This window comes from Balaenoptera acutorostrata, chromosome 3, assembly GCF_949987535.1.
Source record: "Balaenoptera acutorostrata chromosome 3, mBalAcu1.1, whole genome shotgun sequence".
NCBI classification, from domain to species: domain Eukaryota; kingdom Metazoa; phylum Chordata; class Mammalia; order Artiodactyla; family Balaenopteridae; genus Balaenoptera; species Balaenoptera acutorostrata.
This window is the reverse complement of record NC_080066.1, coordinates 34,745,681-34,760,524: the sequence shown is the minus strand read 5'-3', so window position 1 is coordinate 34,760,524 and position 14,844 is coordinate 34,745,681. Positions and strand designations below refer to the sequence as shown.

Sequence of the window (14,844 nt, the reverse complement as noted above, 5' to 3'; positions counted from 1 at the left end):
ACTTTATGGATGGTGTCACCAAGGAATCGGCCCCTGAGCTAAGGCTTGAAAGCTGAATGAGGGTTTTCCACGTGGGAAGGAAAGACAGAAGAGTGAGCATTTCCAGCAGACAGAACAACAAGCAAAGGCACAGAGCTCTAAAAGACCCCCCTGTATTCAGATCAGAGCAGATCTCTTGGCAACCCAGGAGTCTGGGTGTGAGCAGGGGGGAAAGGGTCAAATCGCCAATTCAGGTAGCTGAGCAGTCGTGCTTAAGGAATGAAGACACTATCCTGCTAGTGAGTGGCTTTCATTTTAAAGTGCACCCTCCCCACTTCACCTCCAAACCCCGGGGGTACCACAGCTGGGGCCCAGAAAGGGGAGTGGGGAGTTTGGCAAGAGGACAGGTCTCAAACCCCTAGCCTGCCTTCAGTCTGAATAATTCTGCTCCAAACTGTTTACACATGAATTTTTATGAAAGATTTCAATTCTAAAAAGGTTTCCATGGATAAAAAGAACTAGAAAACATCTGCTGTAGGTAATTATAATCCAACTCAGATTTTGGTTTTTACCCTGTGGATATATGACCATCTTTGTGTTTAGGAAATAGAAATATTTGTTGAGGCATGTAGCAGAGCAGGTAAGATTGTAGATTTTGGAGGCAGACAGGCTGGGGTTCGGTGCCACTTTCTAGCTGAGTGACCCTGGGCGAGTCACCTCGTCTCGCAGTTTGCGGGGATACACTACCTCACTCAGGGTTGCTGTAAGGCTTAAATGAGATGATGCAGGAAAAGATTTTAGCACAGAGCCTGGGGCAGGAAGAGTGCACAGGAAATGATTGGGTATTAAGTGTGATTAATAAGCATCAGTGGAGGTGAATAAATGAGGGGAGGGGGCTGGCGCACCCTGATAGCTCATGCCCTCATCATGCGTGGAATACAGGAGGTACCCTCCACTGTGGTCGTAAATGTTGACCGCCACTTAACTGCAGGACGAAAAAGAGAACAGAGGAGAGGAAAGGAATGGGGCCATGCTGTCCTTCCCAGCAGCCTGGAGAAAGGGAAAGAAGCCGCAGGGCAGCACCCCGGGCTGCTTGGGGAAGTAAGGGAGGCTTGGCGCTCGGCTCCTTTGACGGGTCCTGCCACAGACGGGAGGATTTCACTAGGCAAGAGAAGGAAGTGGATGGGACTTCCTTGGTGGTCCAGCGGTTAAGACTCTGCACTTCCACTGCAGGGGGAGCGCGTTCCATCCCTGGTCGGGGAAGATCCCGCATGCCGAGCTGCGTGGCCTAATTAATTAATTCAAATTTTTAAAAAGAGAAGGAAGTGGATGCTGCCCTGTGTCCTCACGGAGCAAGGAATCTGCTGAGTCCTCCGACAACAGAAAGCAAGCGGTTTATCAGCCAAAAGAGCGCCAGCCGTGCGACTAAAACCACGCGGAATTAGTCTAAAGCACGTGGACCCTCACCTAAAGCACGTGAACCCTCATCTAAAGCACATGGACCCTCACCTAAAGCACATTGACCCTCATCTAAAGCAACTGGACCCTCACCTAAAGCACGTGGACCCTCACCTAAAGCACGTGGACCCTCACCTAAAGCACGTGGACCCTCACCTAAAGCAAGTGGACCCTCGCCTAAAGCACGTGGACCCTCATCTAAAGCAAGTGGACCCTCACCTAAAGCACATGGACCCTCACCTAAAGCACGTGGACCCTCATCTAAAGCACGTGGACCCTCATCTAAAGCAACTGGACCCTCACCTAAAGCACGTGGACCCTCACCTAAAGCACGTGGACCCTCACCTAAAGCACGTGGACCCTTACCTAAAGCACGTGGACCCTCATCTAAAGCACGTGGACCCTCACCTAAAGCACGTGGACCCTCACCTAAAGCAACTGGACCCTCACCTAAAGCACGTGGACCCTCATCTAAAGCAAGTGGACCCTCACCTAAAGCACGTGGACCCTCATCTAAAGCACGTGGACCCTCACCTAAAGCACGTGGACCCTCATCTAAAGCAAGTGGACCCTCACCTAAAGCACGTGGACCCTCACCTAAAGCACGTGGACCCTCATCTAAAGCACGTGGACCCTCACCTAAAGCAAGTGGACCCTCACCGAAAGCACGTGGACCCTCACCGAAAGCATGTGGACCCTCACCTAAAGCAAGTGGACCCTCACCTAAAGCAAGTGGACCCTCACCTAAAGCACGTGGACCCTCATCTAAAGCAAGTGGACCCTCACCTAAAGCACGTGGACCCTCACCTAAAGCAAGTGGACCCTCATCTAAAGCACGTGGACCCTCACCTAAAGCAAGTGGACCCTCACCTAAAGCAAGTGGACCCTCACCTAAAGCACGTGGACCCTCACCTAAAGCAAGTGGACCCTCACCTAAAGCAAGTGGAGTGACTGACAGTCTTCCCAAGGCCAGTGGCAGAGCTGCCCACGCACCGTGCCAGCCTGGGAGAGGGGAAGCCTGGCGAGCAGCGGGGGAGGCCTCCTCTGGCGCCTCCGCCCCCTCCTCTCCATCCTTCCTTCCGCCGCCTTCCATATCCCCAGTCCCAAGGACGAGGCCTTGGCTGTTCAGGCGGAAATCCTAGAACCAGAAGCTCCCAGGGCTACAAAGCGAGGACAAGTGACAGCCCTCTCCCCACGCCAACCTCCCGAAAGGCTTCCTTCCCCCCTTCCTTCTGCAACCAAAGGTGGCACCCGATTCCCACCCCAGTGACCGCTTCCCCTCCTGCCCAGCCCAGCACAGCCTCCAAACAGGAACCCAAGTTCCAGCAACGGAGCCCGGTCCCCATGCAGGTCAGAGAAGCCAGCCTCCTGCGTCCGTTAACTGCCACCTGGTCAGAACCGCTGCCTGAGGGACCTTCTCTCACCCGGGCCCACCTACCTCTCTGCTCACAGTCCCTGGGGCTGCCCCCTCCTTGGCTTTGCTCTCCAACTGCCCAGCCGGGACCACGGAACCATTTATCCCGGGAAAGCCAGGGCCCGGGCCTGGGTCAGAGACGGCAAAGAATGAGAAATGGATGCTCCTTTCTCACTCAGAGGCTGGTCTCAAATCAGATCTCAGGCGCTGATGGCTGGGATGCTGTGAGTCGGACAACGCGCTCACAACCTGCTCTGGACAGGTGACTCAGGGCAAATGTGTCCAACCTGGCACCGGCTCACTTGGAGACTCCCGACCTGAGCCATCTGACTTCTCTGTGTGAAGACGCTTGGTGCAAAAAGGCCGGGCTGCCAGCACTGGGAAGCTCGGCTCAGAACAAAGTCCACCATCTGCTGGGCTGGCAGAGGACACCCAGGAGGCCAGCGCCGCCCAGAGCCCCAGAGCCCAGCGAGGCTCCTCGTTGGGGTCCCAGCTGACCCCTGCCGTCCTTGGATAACCTGGAAGTGGCTGGGAGGGCAGGAAGGTAACAAACACTACTCAGCGCCTCCAAAGGGCCTGGCATGATGTCAGCTCACACTATCTCGCCGTCGATCTTGTAAATATTACCATACTCATTTTACAGGTGAAAAGGTCACTGCACAGAGATTCACTGAGCACCTACTATGTTCCAGACCTGGTGACCCTGGGTCATAGCCCACTACTGGTTCAGCAAAATCCAGCGCCTTCCCAGAGGTCACCCAGCTAGCAAGGTATCACGTCGGGAGTCTAATCAAGATCCACCCAACTCCAAAGCCCAGGCTCTTTTCATGGCATCACGCTGCCTCTCTATGCCAGGCTGTCCTTAAAACAAGAAACTGGCTCTCAGGAGCCAGTCTGGTCCCCAAGCCAGTTGTGGGCATCAAAAGGGACGCCTCCAGGAAAACACTGGAAAAAATAAGTTATGTAACAAGTTTGAGCCCATAGAAACTTCTGCTAGAAATGCAAATTCTCAGGCTGCACCTAGTCCTGCGGAATCAGAAACTCTGGGGGTGGGGCCTGGCACTCTGCTTTTGCAAGCCCTCCAGAATCATCGGGTGCCTGCTCAAGTTTGAGAACCGAGGACTTCACTTACGTAGAGCATGTGGAGAACCACAGCACAAAGGGACAAGGCACTCTGTGTGTCCTATCCGGATTCTCATTGCATGACCAGAGTGCTTTTCCCCCGCATGTCCCCTTGGAGAGCCTGATCTAAGGGTGACATTTAACCCATCTGCCCCTTAATGACCATCCCACACATCTCTCCTAAGCACGGTCTCTGTGAGCTGTTTGTACGTGCCGGGCTGGGACTTCTGTGTGGCCCTCTCTTCTAACAAATGGAATGCTTTCCTCTGCTCACCACCAAATGTTTCAGGGCTGACTGGGGGCTTTAATGAGGGTGTAGGTGCAACTCGTAGGAAGCCCCGGGAATTCCATGCAAGGCTTTGGAGATCCAGCCACTGTGGGAACAAGGCCCACGGTCACAAGGGAGGCACTTTGGGGATAAAGCTGCTTTTGTCAGTGGGTGTGGGGGGCAGTTCCACACGGCAGGGGTGGGTCTGGGGTGCAGTGGAGTAACTTCTAAAGTGCAGGAAGCCTGGGCCTCGGTCAGTGTTGCCTGCTCTGCTCACAGCCGCAGTGTAGTCAAGGCTGGGGCCTGGGGATCAACTGCCCAGGCTGTTTCACTGGCAGAAAGGCTGGGGGGCAATCTGGTAGCCCAGGTGTGAGGAGGCCAGCCTTGCCCTTCCCAGATCCCACAGCCTCCCTTCTATACCTTGTCACCTATACCTGAATCCAGTTCCTGCCTCTCCATTTTTTTTTAACATCTTTATTGGAGTATAATTGTTTTACAATGGTGTGTTAGTTTCTGCTTTATAACAAAGTGAATCAGTTATACCTATACATATGTCCCCACATCTCTTCCCTCTTGCGTCTCCCTCCCTCCCACACTCCCTATCCTACCCCTCTAGGTGGTCTCCCTGTGCTATGCGGCTGCTTCCCACCAGCTATCTATTTTACGTTTGGTAGTGTATATATGTCCATGCCACTCTCTCACTTTGTCCCAGCTTACCCTTCCCCCTCCCTGTGTCCTCAAGTCCATTCTCTAGTAGGTCTGCGTCTTTATTCTCATCTTGCCCCTAGGTTCTTCATGACCTTTTTTTTTTTTTTTTTAGATTCCATATATATGTGTTAGCATACGGTATTTGTTTTTCTCTTTCTGTCTTACTTCACTCTGTATGACAGACTCTAGGTCCATCCACCTCACTACAAATAACTCAATTTTGTTTCTTTTTATGGCTGAGTAATATTCCAGTGTATATATGTGCCACATATACAATGGAATATTACTCTCCATTTTTTTAAAAGTCTTTATTGAATTTGTTACAATATTGCTTCTGTTTTATGTTTTGTTTTTTTGTCCCTAAGGCATGTGGAATCCCAGTTCCCTGACCAGGGATCGAACCCACACCCCCTGCATTGGAAGGCAAAGTCTTAACCACTGGACCACCAGGGAAGTCCCCTGCCTCTCCATTTTCAGATGATACATGCTTGCTCACTCTCAGAAGATGAATTCATTCCTGCCCAGACCTTTATGGACGCAGGGTGGTTTCCCTCGTGGTGGAGACTGTATCATATCAGTGCCCTCCAGGACCTCTTCCAGAAAAAGGAGTCTTCCCTCTGCGCCCTGACAGTCTCCATAGGCGAGCTCATTTCGTGCCTGAAGAAAGGGGGGAAGATGCAGCTGGGAGAGCCCCACCTGGGTGAGAAATGGGGCCCACCCGAGCTACATGCCAAGCTCGGTCAAGGTCCTACTATGGGATCTTGTCACGTCTCAGCTTTGGTTTACTCATCTGCCAAATGGAATTAAAAACTCCCACCGCGGGACTTTCCTGGTTGCATAGTGGTTAAGGATCCTTTTGCCAATGCAGGGGACATGGGTTCGATCCCTGGTCCGGGAAGATCCCACGTGCCGTGGAGCAACTAAGCCCGTGAGACACAACTACTGAGCCTGCGCTCTAGAGCCAGCATGCCGCAGCTACTGAGCCCAGGCACCTAGAGCCCGTGCTCCACAACAAGAGAAAACACCGCAATGAGAAGCCCGTGCACTGCAACGAAGAGTAGTCCCGACTCACCACAACTAGAGAAAACCCGCGTGCAGAAACAAAGACCCAATGCAGCCAAAAAAATAAAAAGTAAAAAATAAAAAAAATTAAAAACTCCCACCACAGGGTGTTAGAGGGAAGGAGATAACAGGAGAGGGAGCCCCTGAGAACAGCTCTGCAAATTCTTGCTGCTAGAAGTAACCACATGCTTTTGTTTTGTTTTTGGAATACAAGACACCAAGGAGATAGAGGGTTTGGGCAGATGTCTCCCTCACCTTGGCACCTTCATGCATCTGTCACAGCTCAATGTGTGCTTTAAATGAATTAAAACATCACTCTCTGATAATTATTCTTGTATCTACTTCTTTAGGGAAATGGTTCAAGTTTCTATCAAAATAATTTCGATTATCCATGGATTTCTTCATTAATGTTGTTTTCAACACAGATATTGTAAAAATGTAATAACATAGCAACATATTGCAAAAATGTAATAAAGTATCTAAAAATGTTTCATAAATTATCAAACAGTAAAAACATAAAAAGGAAATAGCCATGTGCTCTTTGCAGCATTATCTGTTTTGCCTTTGCATGAAAATCAATCAAACTTCACCTCCATGTGATCTCTCCACGCACCTGCACACATGCGTGCACACACACACGCACATGCATCTCCATTCTTAATTATATAAAGAAGGGCTATCATATGCAGATAACTTTTTGTGTACTAGACACTCTGATGAGCACTTTATTTGGTTTTATCCTCTCACCAACTCCATGAAGTAGGTGCTATTTTTATACCCATTTTAGAGGTGGAGCGACTAGGGCAAGCGGCTTCCTGGGGCGCACAGCAGCTGGTGGGAGAGCAGCCTCACAGCCCCTGGACGTAGCCACAGGCCAAGCTGCCTGCGAGGTCTGGGAGGAAGTGGACATTCCAGGGGAAAGGCCACTCCCTGTGTTGGTCCTTCCAGCTCATGGAGCCCAGAAATCTTTTTAACAAGGGATTCTGAGGCTTGCTAAAGTTTCATAACCAATGACCTAAACTAGAATACATAGAGCGTGTTGGAAATCATGGCATAAAGTGCCAAGACACTTCTGCATGTCCCATCAGGATTGGATTAGTGCCATGTGATCAGGAGACCTTTCCTGTATCGTGTTCCCCTGGAGAGCCAGCATATTCTGGGATTATAACAAGAGTTCTGTTTATATGGTGATGTTTTCATTTCTTTTTAAGTATGTCCATATTTTCTTCTGATACTTCCCCCCCCCCTTTTTTTTTTTCAAGTACAAAAGTAATACATGTTTGCTGTTGCAAGTCAGAATAGTCAGAAGGCAAAAGGAAAAGTGCTTTCTTCTTAAAACACCACAACGGGGTCATCTATTCTGATCAACTAGCAGCAAGGTAAAGAGGGCAGGGATTGGAGTCAGAGCAGGGTTGAGACCCCAGCTTCTGCACAAACCAGCTCTGCCAGCTGAGGCAGGTCCCGTTACCTTCCTGAGCCTCATTTTCCTCCTGTATAAAATGGGAACAAGAATCCAACAAACTGACCGGCCTGCTCAGAGTTCTGAGCAGGGGCATCTAGTATTCTTCGAAAATCCTCAGGGATTCCTTATGCTGTGAACTTTAGGTCAGGAGAACTGTACTGTCATGATGCAGGATATAATTGAACAGTTCCAACCAGAAATGGAACACCATACTATAATGATAATATATCCTCGACCTATTTAGCACTTTCAACTTACATCACACAAGGTTGAGGGCAGGACTCTACCGTTTCATCATCCACCCTCGTTTATGGATGCAGACACTGAGGCCCAGGGAAGTTGCATGGCCACGGCCAAGGTCAGGCAGTCAGGAACTGCTGGTCTCCTGACTGCTCCTCCAGAGCCCTTCCTTTCTTCCCGCCACCCTACATTACATGCAGATTCAAACCAAAGGTTCTGCTTTATATGACAAGTCTAGCTGACTTCCTTATAGGCCATGTTGCTCTTCCTCTGGGCTTCCTGTCTCACACTGTGTCCATTCTGGGCTTGTATCCTTTCAAAGTAATATTTCATCACTAATACATTATACGATTCTAACAAGCCACGGCAGCCAGTCCCTTGGGCGTGTATGAGCAGCGCATGTGCCAACAACTCCCAAATTCCCATCCCAGCCTTGGGCTTTCCTCTGGGTTCTAAACTCTTTTTTTTCCTACCATCTGCTTAACATGTCCTCTGACAGTTTAACAGGTATTTCAGAATTTATGCCATCAAACAGTACTCTTGATTTCCCCCAATAAAGTCTGTTCCTCCCAGGTTTCCATACTTTGGTAGTCGCCATCATCACCCACTCATTTGCACAAGCGAAAAAAACAAACAAACAAACAGAACAAAACAAAACCGTATCAAGGAGTTAGGAACACGGGCTCTGAAGCCAGAATTCCTGGATTCATGTCTCATGTCTGTCCCTGGCCAGGTGCGTAATTATGGGCAAGAAGGGGCACCTCTCTGTGGACTGGCTTACCCATCCATTGGACGGTTATTGCGCTAGGACCTACCTCACAGGGTTGCTGTAAGACTAAATGTGGTAATAACTGTAAAGCTCTCAGGAAAGTGCCTGCCAGGATAAGCCCTTCGATCTGGATTCCTCCTTCTCTCTGATTTGCAATTTGCCCCTTCTCTCTCCTCCTTCTCTCTTCTCACATCACATCCAATTTATCAGCAATTCCCATTGGCCCTACCAGAAGATATCCCAAATCCATCCTCTTCTCTCCATCTTCACTGCCACCGTCCTAACATGACCACCATTCCCTGTTGCCCGGTTACCACACCCACCTTCCTCACTGGGCCTCCATAATCCACTTCCACACAATAACTAGGTAGGTTTTTTGAAAATATAAAATGGATCATGCCCTCACCTACATAAAACCCTCCTAGGACTTTGCACTGCTTTTTGAAACAATTTTTTTTTATTTAAAAAAAAAAAGGATTTATTTTTTTTAGAGCAGTGTTAAGTTTACAGAAAAATTGCCCAGAAAGTACACAGTGTTCCTGTAGGCTCCACTCACGGTCTATCCTATTATTAACATCCTGCATTAATGTGGCACATTCTTACAATTGATAAATCAATACTGAGACATTGTGATTAAATTCCACAGGTTACATCAGGGTTCGCTCTCTGGGTTGCATATTCTATGGGCTTTGACAAATGCATCACATCATGTATCTACCATTATGGTGGCATGCAGAGCAGTGTGTCACTGCCCTTAAAAGCCCTGGACCCGCCCACTACTCCTCCCCAAGGCTTTGCATTGCTTTTTCAAAATAAAGTCCAAATTCTTTACCGTGTCCGGAAAGACTTACATGATTTTGCCCCTCTTAGTCTTCCCTTTCCTGAACAAGCCAAGCCCATGTCACTCAAAGGCTTTTGTCCAAGCTGTTTCCTCTTCCAGGAATTTCCCACTTCCAGATCTTCCTATGGCTGTCTCCTTCCTGCCTTGATATCCTAAATGTGGCCTTTCCTCTCCACCCAGTCTACACTAGGCCCCAGCTACTCCCCATCACGTCTCCTTTTCTTCATAGAACTCGTCACCATCTGAAGGTGTCTTGTAGTCTATTCGGTCTCTAGTCTGTACATCTGTGCCCCATCTACAGTCAAGCACCCCAAACAGGAATTCACCAGCTTTGTTCACTGCAGGGTCTCCAACCCTAGGACATGCATGTTCCAGAAGGGCTCAGTAAACACTTACTGAATGAATCAACCCCAAACCGAATGAATAAATAAATGACTAATGCCATGTAATGAGCTTCTACACTCGTTTGCATTTTAGCATTTACAGAGAGCTCTGGCAGACATTTTCTTCATCTAATTTATGTGATTAGGCTCAGATTTAGACGGAACTTAAAAAACATATTCACACCCTCTCTCCTAGTTCCTCAACATCACTGATGGGGACAGAGTGAGAATGTTCTCTGCAAGGGAAAAGAGTTTATTTCTGAGAGCACCAATAACCCTTTGGATTGGACAAGCGGAGTCACGTGGTTTAATTCATAGCTGTGGGATGAAGAAAAACACTTGGAGATACAGAACCTTGACTGATGAATAATAGTAACAACTGGGACTTCCCTGGCAGTCCACTGGTGAGACTCGGAGCTTCCACTGCAGGGGACACAGGTTCGATCTCTGGTTGGGGAACTAAAATCCCTCATGCTGCGTGGTGCGGACAAAAAGAGTAATAATAATAATAATAATAATAGTACGAACTGTCATTTGTGCAGCACTTGCTGTGAGCCAGACTCTGCACTAAGTACTGACAGCACAGCATCTATCTCCCAGCTCTAATCGTAGGGTTCGTGCCATTCCTTATCCTTATTTCCCGGACGAGGAAGGGAGAAAGAGGAAGCACGGGCCCGTAAAACGGCTTTCCCAAGGCACGGAGCCAGCCTTTGAACCCAAGGTTATCTGACAACAAAGTCCAGGCAATCCTGGCCCTTGGAATAAACGTTGAATGAATAAACCATGCCAAGTTGGGCAATCTGGAAATCCCTACCCATCCTCGGCAGTGTAGTCACAAGGGTGGGAGGTTGAGAAAGGGTTAAACACCAAACCAGGAGGGAAGGATTGGTGTCTGGGCGGTGCTTTTACAAGGCCAGGATCAGGATGGTTTGCACAGCATGCTTCCCCTCCACCAGGCCACAAGAAAAGGCCAGGTATTAATGAATGACACGCCCAGGGGGAGGAGAGGGTGCTGGGGATGTTTCCACTCAGTAAGATTTTGGCAGGAACCGTGTGTTCGGTCCAAGGGTGTAGAGACAGTCAAGTGCCCCGTCTTTTCTGGCTCTTACAGGATGCGGGAGCTCCCCCAGCCGGGGGGCCCGGCCCCCTCCAGAGCGTGTTCACACAGGACAAGGGGAGAGCCGAGGTGGAACAAGCCTGGCCAGCCGGGGAGGCTGCCAGAACCCCTCCTGCACTCCTTCTGCCCACACAGTTATCTGAGGAACGCCGCTTCCTGCCTTGCATCAGAAAGCAACATTTTTAAATTTGAAGAAATCCCTGCTTTCTTTTCTTCATTTGTTATTGTCGTGACATGACTGACTCAATAAGTAAAAATGTTCAGTCCCTGCCCGAGGTCGCAGACTCGTCTGTCTCCCTGGGCTTGAAGTTCCTCCAGACTCTTCGTGCCTTCTCCCACCTCCGCGCCTCGGCACACACTGCGCTTTCTAACCCCCAGAGCCCCTGCTTCCCGGCCAGCTCTCCTGTGTTTTTCAAGGTTTGGCTCAGAGTCATCTCCTCCAGGAAGTCTTCCCTGACACCTCCCTCCCAACTCACTGATGGAATCAGGAGCTGCCCTTCTTTTTTCGGGGGGGCGGGGTTGGTGGAGAGGAGAATGCAATTTCTTTTTTTTTTTAATTAATTTTTATTGAGGTAGAGTTGCTTCACAATGTTGTGTTAGTTTCTGCTGTACAGCAAAGTGAATCAGCCATACGTATACACATATCCCCTCTTTTTTGATTTCCTTCCCATTTAGGTCACCACGGTGCATTGAGTAGAGTTCCCGGTGCTATGCAGTAGGTCTTCATTAGTTATCTATTTTATACATGGTATCAAGAGTGTATATGTGTCGATCCCAATCTCCCAATTCCTCCCATACCCGACGTTCCCCCTTGGTATCCATGTGTTTGTTCTCTACGTCTCTATTTCTGCTTTGCAAATAAGATCATCTGTACCATTTTTCTAGATTCCACATATATGCATTAATATACGATATTTGTTTTTCTCTTTCTGACTTACTTCACTCTGTATGACACTCTCTAGGTCCATTTACATCTCTACAAATGACCCAATTTCGTTCCTTTTTATGGCTGAGTAATACTCCATTGTATATATGTACCAAATATAGCCAGGACATGGAAGCAACCTAAATGGCCATCAACAGATGAATGGAAAAAGGAGCTGCCCTTCTGTACACTCAAAGCTCTCTCATCTGGGTCTTACCTGGTAACTGTGAGATCCTTGATGCCAGGGACTGTGTCTCCTCTCTCTCTCTCTCTCGCCCTACACAGTCCCTGGCACAAAGTGGATATTAAATACCTGTTAGAAGAAGAGATGAGAAGAAGAAAAGAAACAGGGCAAAAAGGCAGGAGGAAGGTGGGAGAGAGGGATCTTTGTGGTCAGATGCATAGCCGCAGATATAATATAGACGTAGAGACAGACGGATATAACTGACTGCATGCCCAGGTATGCATATGCGCACCACTGCAGGGTATGTGCGGGAAGAGCACTGGTCCAGGAGTCCAGAGGCCTGAGCTCTTACCACGAGGCTGCCGCTGACTGGCTGTGTGACCTGGGGTAAGCCACGCCCCCTTCTGAGCTGCAGATGTCTCCTTTGTAACATGTGTGATTATAAGACTTAAATAAGAATGCTGTCACTGCCTGACGTGCGGTGGTGTTTCCACAAGTATCAGCGCTGCCTTCCTTCAGCAGCACTCCGCCCGCGATGCCCCAGACGCCATCCACAGTGGGAAGGACAGAATGCAGGGTGCAGGAGCCAGAAGTCCCTGCGTCTGGACCCTCTCCATTTCCATCTCATTCCATCACACCTGTTCAGACACTCGAAACGTATCCTCCCTACACTGCACGGTACCCATTTTGGTTGCTTCTGTGTCCATTTTCCCAGTGACAGATGCACGTACTGGCTCCAATTCCTGGACCCATTTGGACTGCATCAGGAAATATATGGCAGCCCCAGTGAAAACAGCTTGGTCCCTATCACCCTGACCCCGTGGGGACCCCCCGTGAGGCCCTAGGACACATGAGTATATACAGAGCCTTGGCATGGCTCTCCCCGCCACCCAAGGGTCCAGTTCCCATGAAAGGGCACCTGCTCCATCTCCTCCATCCTGGCCTGTGCCTAAACCCACTGACAGACCCCAGAGCCCCAACCTAAGCCCATGCCCAGTCTGCACCACTAACTATATCTGCTTCCCCTCAGCCCCCCAAAACCTGCTTGGTGCTGTTCCCTTCTCCCAAAACCCCAGACAAAATCTGCACTTGAACCCATAGTGAGGCCTCCCCAGCAGAGTTGGGGGCCTTTACCACCAAGGGTTCTGCCCGCACGGCCAAGGCAGGACAAAGCAGCTTCTGTACTTTATTAAACCAGGCCCTTAAATCTAGTGACATGTTATATATTATTAGGAAAAACTGAAAGCAACTGAGAAGGGGCATGGAAGGGCTTTCTGGGGTGAGAATAATGTTCCCACCATGCTAAGAGTTTGTCTTACGCAGGTGTATCTGTTTGTCACAATTAATCGAATGGTACACATAAGATATGTACATTTCACTGTGTGTAAATTTTACCTAAAAGAAGAAGAGTAGTCAAATCCTGAACCTGATTTAATTACATACATGCTGAACTGTTTAGAAGTGAAGTGCAGTGGTGCCTGAAACTTATTTGGAAATGGATTCAAAAAATAAGATGGATGCATGGGTGCATGGATAGATGGGTGGATGGTCATGTGAGAAGGCAAATGAAGTGTTACTTGTAGAAGCTAGATAGTGGGTATGTGCTTGTTGACTACAGTTCTTTCCACCTTCCTGTATGTTTGAACGTTTTTAATAAGATTTTGGAAAAAATACAACTGAAAGCAAGCTAAAGAGTTGATAATGTGGGGGCCATAATGGTGATGGTTCTGAAAACTTTGCAGGAACTGAGAACCCTAACCCCAAGTGGAGACGACAGCACGGGAATCAGTCTGTATGTATCTCAGGATCACTATTGTTATTTTTCAGCCACATGCTAAGAACTCAAGCTTTAGAATGAAACAGACCTGCCCTGGGTTCAAATCTCAGTCCTGCCACTCACCATTTGCATAAGCTCCCCAGGCCTCATTTCTGCTCACCTGTACGATAAAGACAAGGCATTGGCCTCATAGGGTTGTGGGGGGAAGATGCAGTGAGTCAGTGCCCATCAAGGTCCTAAATCAGCGCCTGGTGCTGAACGCGCCCAGGTGGAGGGAGGTGCTAGTATTTGCAGAGAGATTTCCAGGAGGCACCCTCGGGGGTTGGCCACCAGATGTGGGGAACAGAGAGAACCGGCTGACACACGGAGACAGGGCTGTTGAGACCTGGCCTCACCAGCAAAATCTCTTTTCCCCTGAGCTAACAAGTCTCCAGGATGATTTTTTAAAAGATTCTGCAAGGAAAACAGACTGATGGAAGGAGGCTTACAAAGCTCACAGTGACAAAGTTAAGCTCGTAAGATTTGAGACAGTTCTCTTTTCTCATCCTTATTCTTCGGCATGCTGCTCTCTTTACCTAGAGCTTGCTTCCCTACCTCTGCACCTGACCTCACTCCCACACACCTGCACACAGCTCAAAGGGTACCTCCTCAGAGAGGCCCACCCTGACCACTAGACTAGGCCGGTTCCCTGGTTAGAGCCTCTCATAGCAACTAACCCTCTTTGGTCTGTCATACAGAGTGAAGTCAGTCAGAAAGAGAAAAACAAATATTGTAAATTAACGCATATGTGTGTGGAATCTAGAAAAATGGTACAGATGAACTTATTTGCAAAGCAGAAATAGAGACACAGATGTAGAGAACAAACGTATGGACACCAAGGGGGGAAAGTGGGGGTGGGATGGATTGGGAGATTGGGACTGACATATATACACTGCTATGTATAAAATAGATAACTAATGAGAACCGACTGTATAGCACAGGGAACTCTACTCAGTGCTCTGTGGTGACCTAAGTGGGAAGGAAATCCACAAAAGAGGGAATATATGTATATGTGTGGCTGATTCATTTTGCTGTACAGCAGAAACTAACACAACATTGTAAAGCAACTATACTCCAAAAAAAACTAACCCTCTTG

The 14,844-nt window shown here is 48.7% G+C and overlaps 1 protein-coding gene across 5 annotated transcripts in view; it reads right to left on the bottom strand.

The window, feature by feature from the left end:
• The window catches only part of IL16 (interleukin 16), a 112,215-nt gene that overhangs the window by 94,564 nt on the left and 2,807 nt on the right, over positions 1 to 14,844 (bottom strand). Inside the window, exon 1 of one of the 5 annotated variants that reach the window (XM_007194247.2) lies at positions 2,876 to 3,091. The exons of the other annotated variants lie outside the window; for them this stretch is intronic. The gene's annotated coding sequence lies outside the window, so the exon portion shown is untranslated. Of the gene's footprint in view, positions 1 to 2,875; positions 3,092 to 14,844 lie in introns of those variants that run through there. 5 annotated transcript variants of the gene reach the window in all.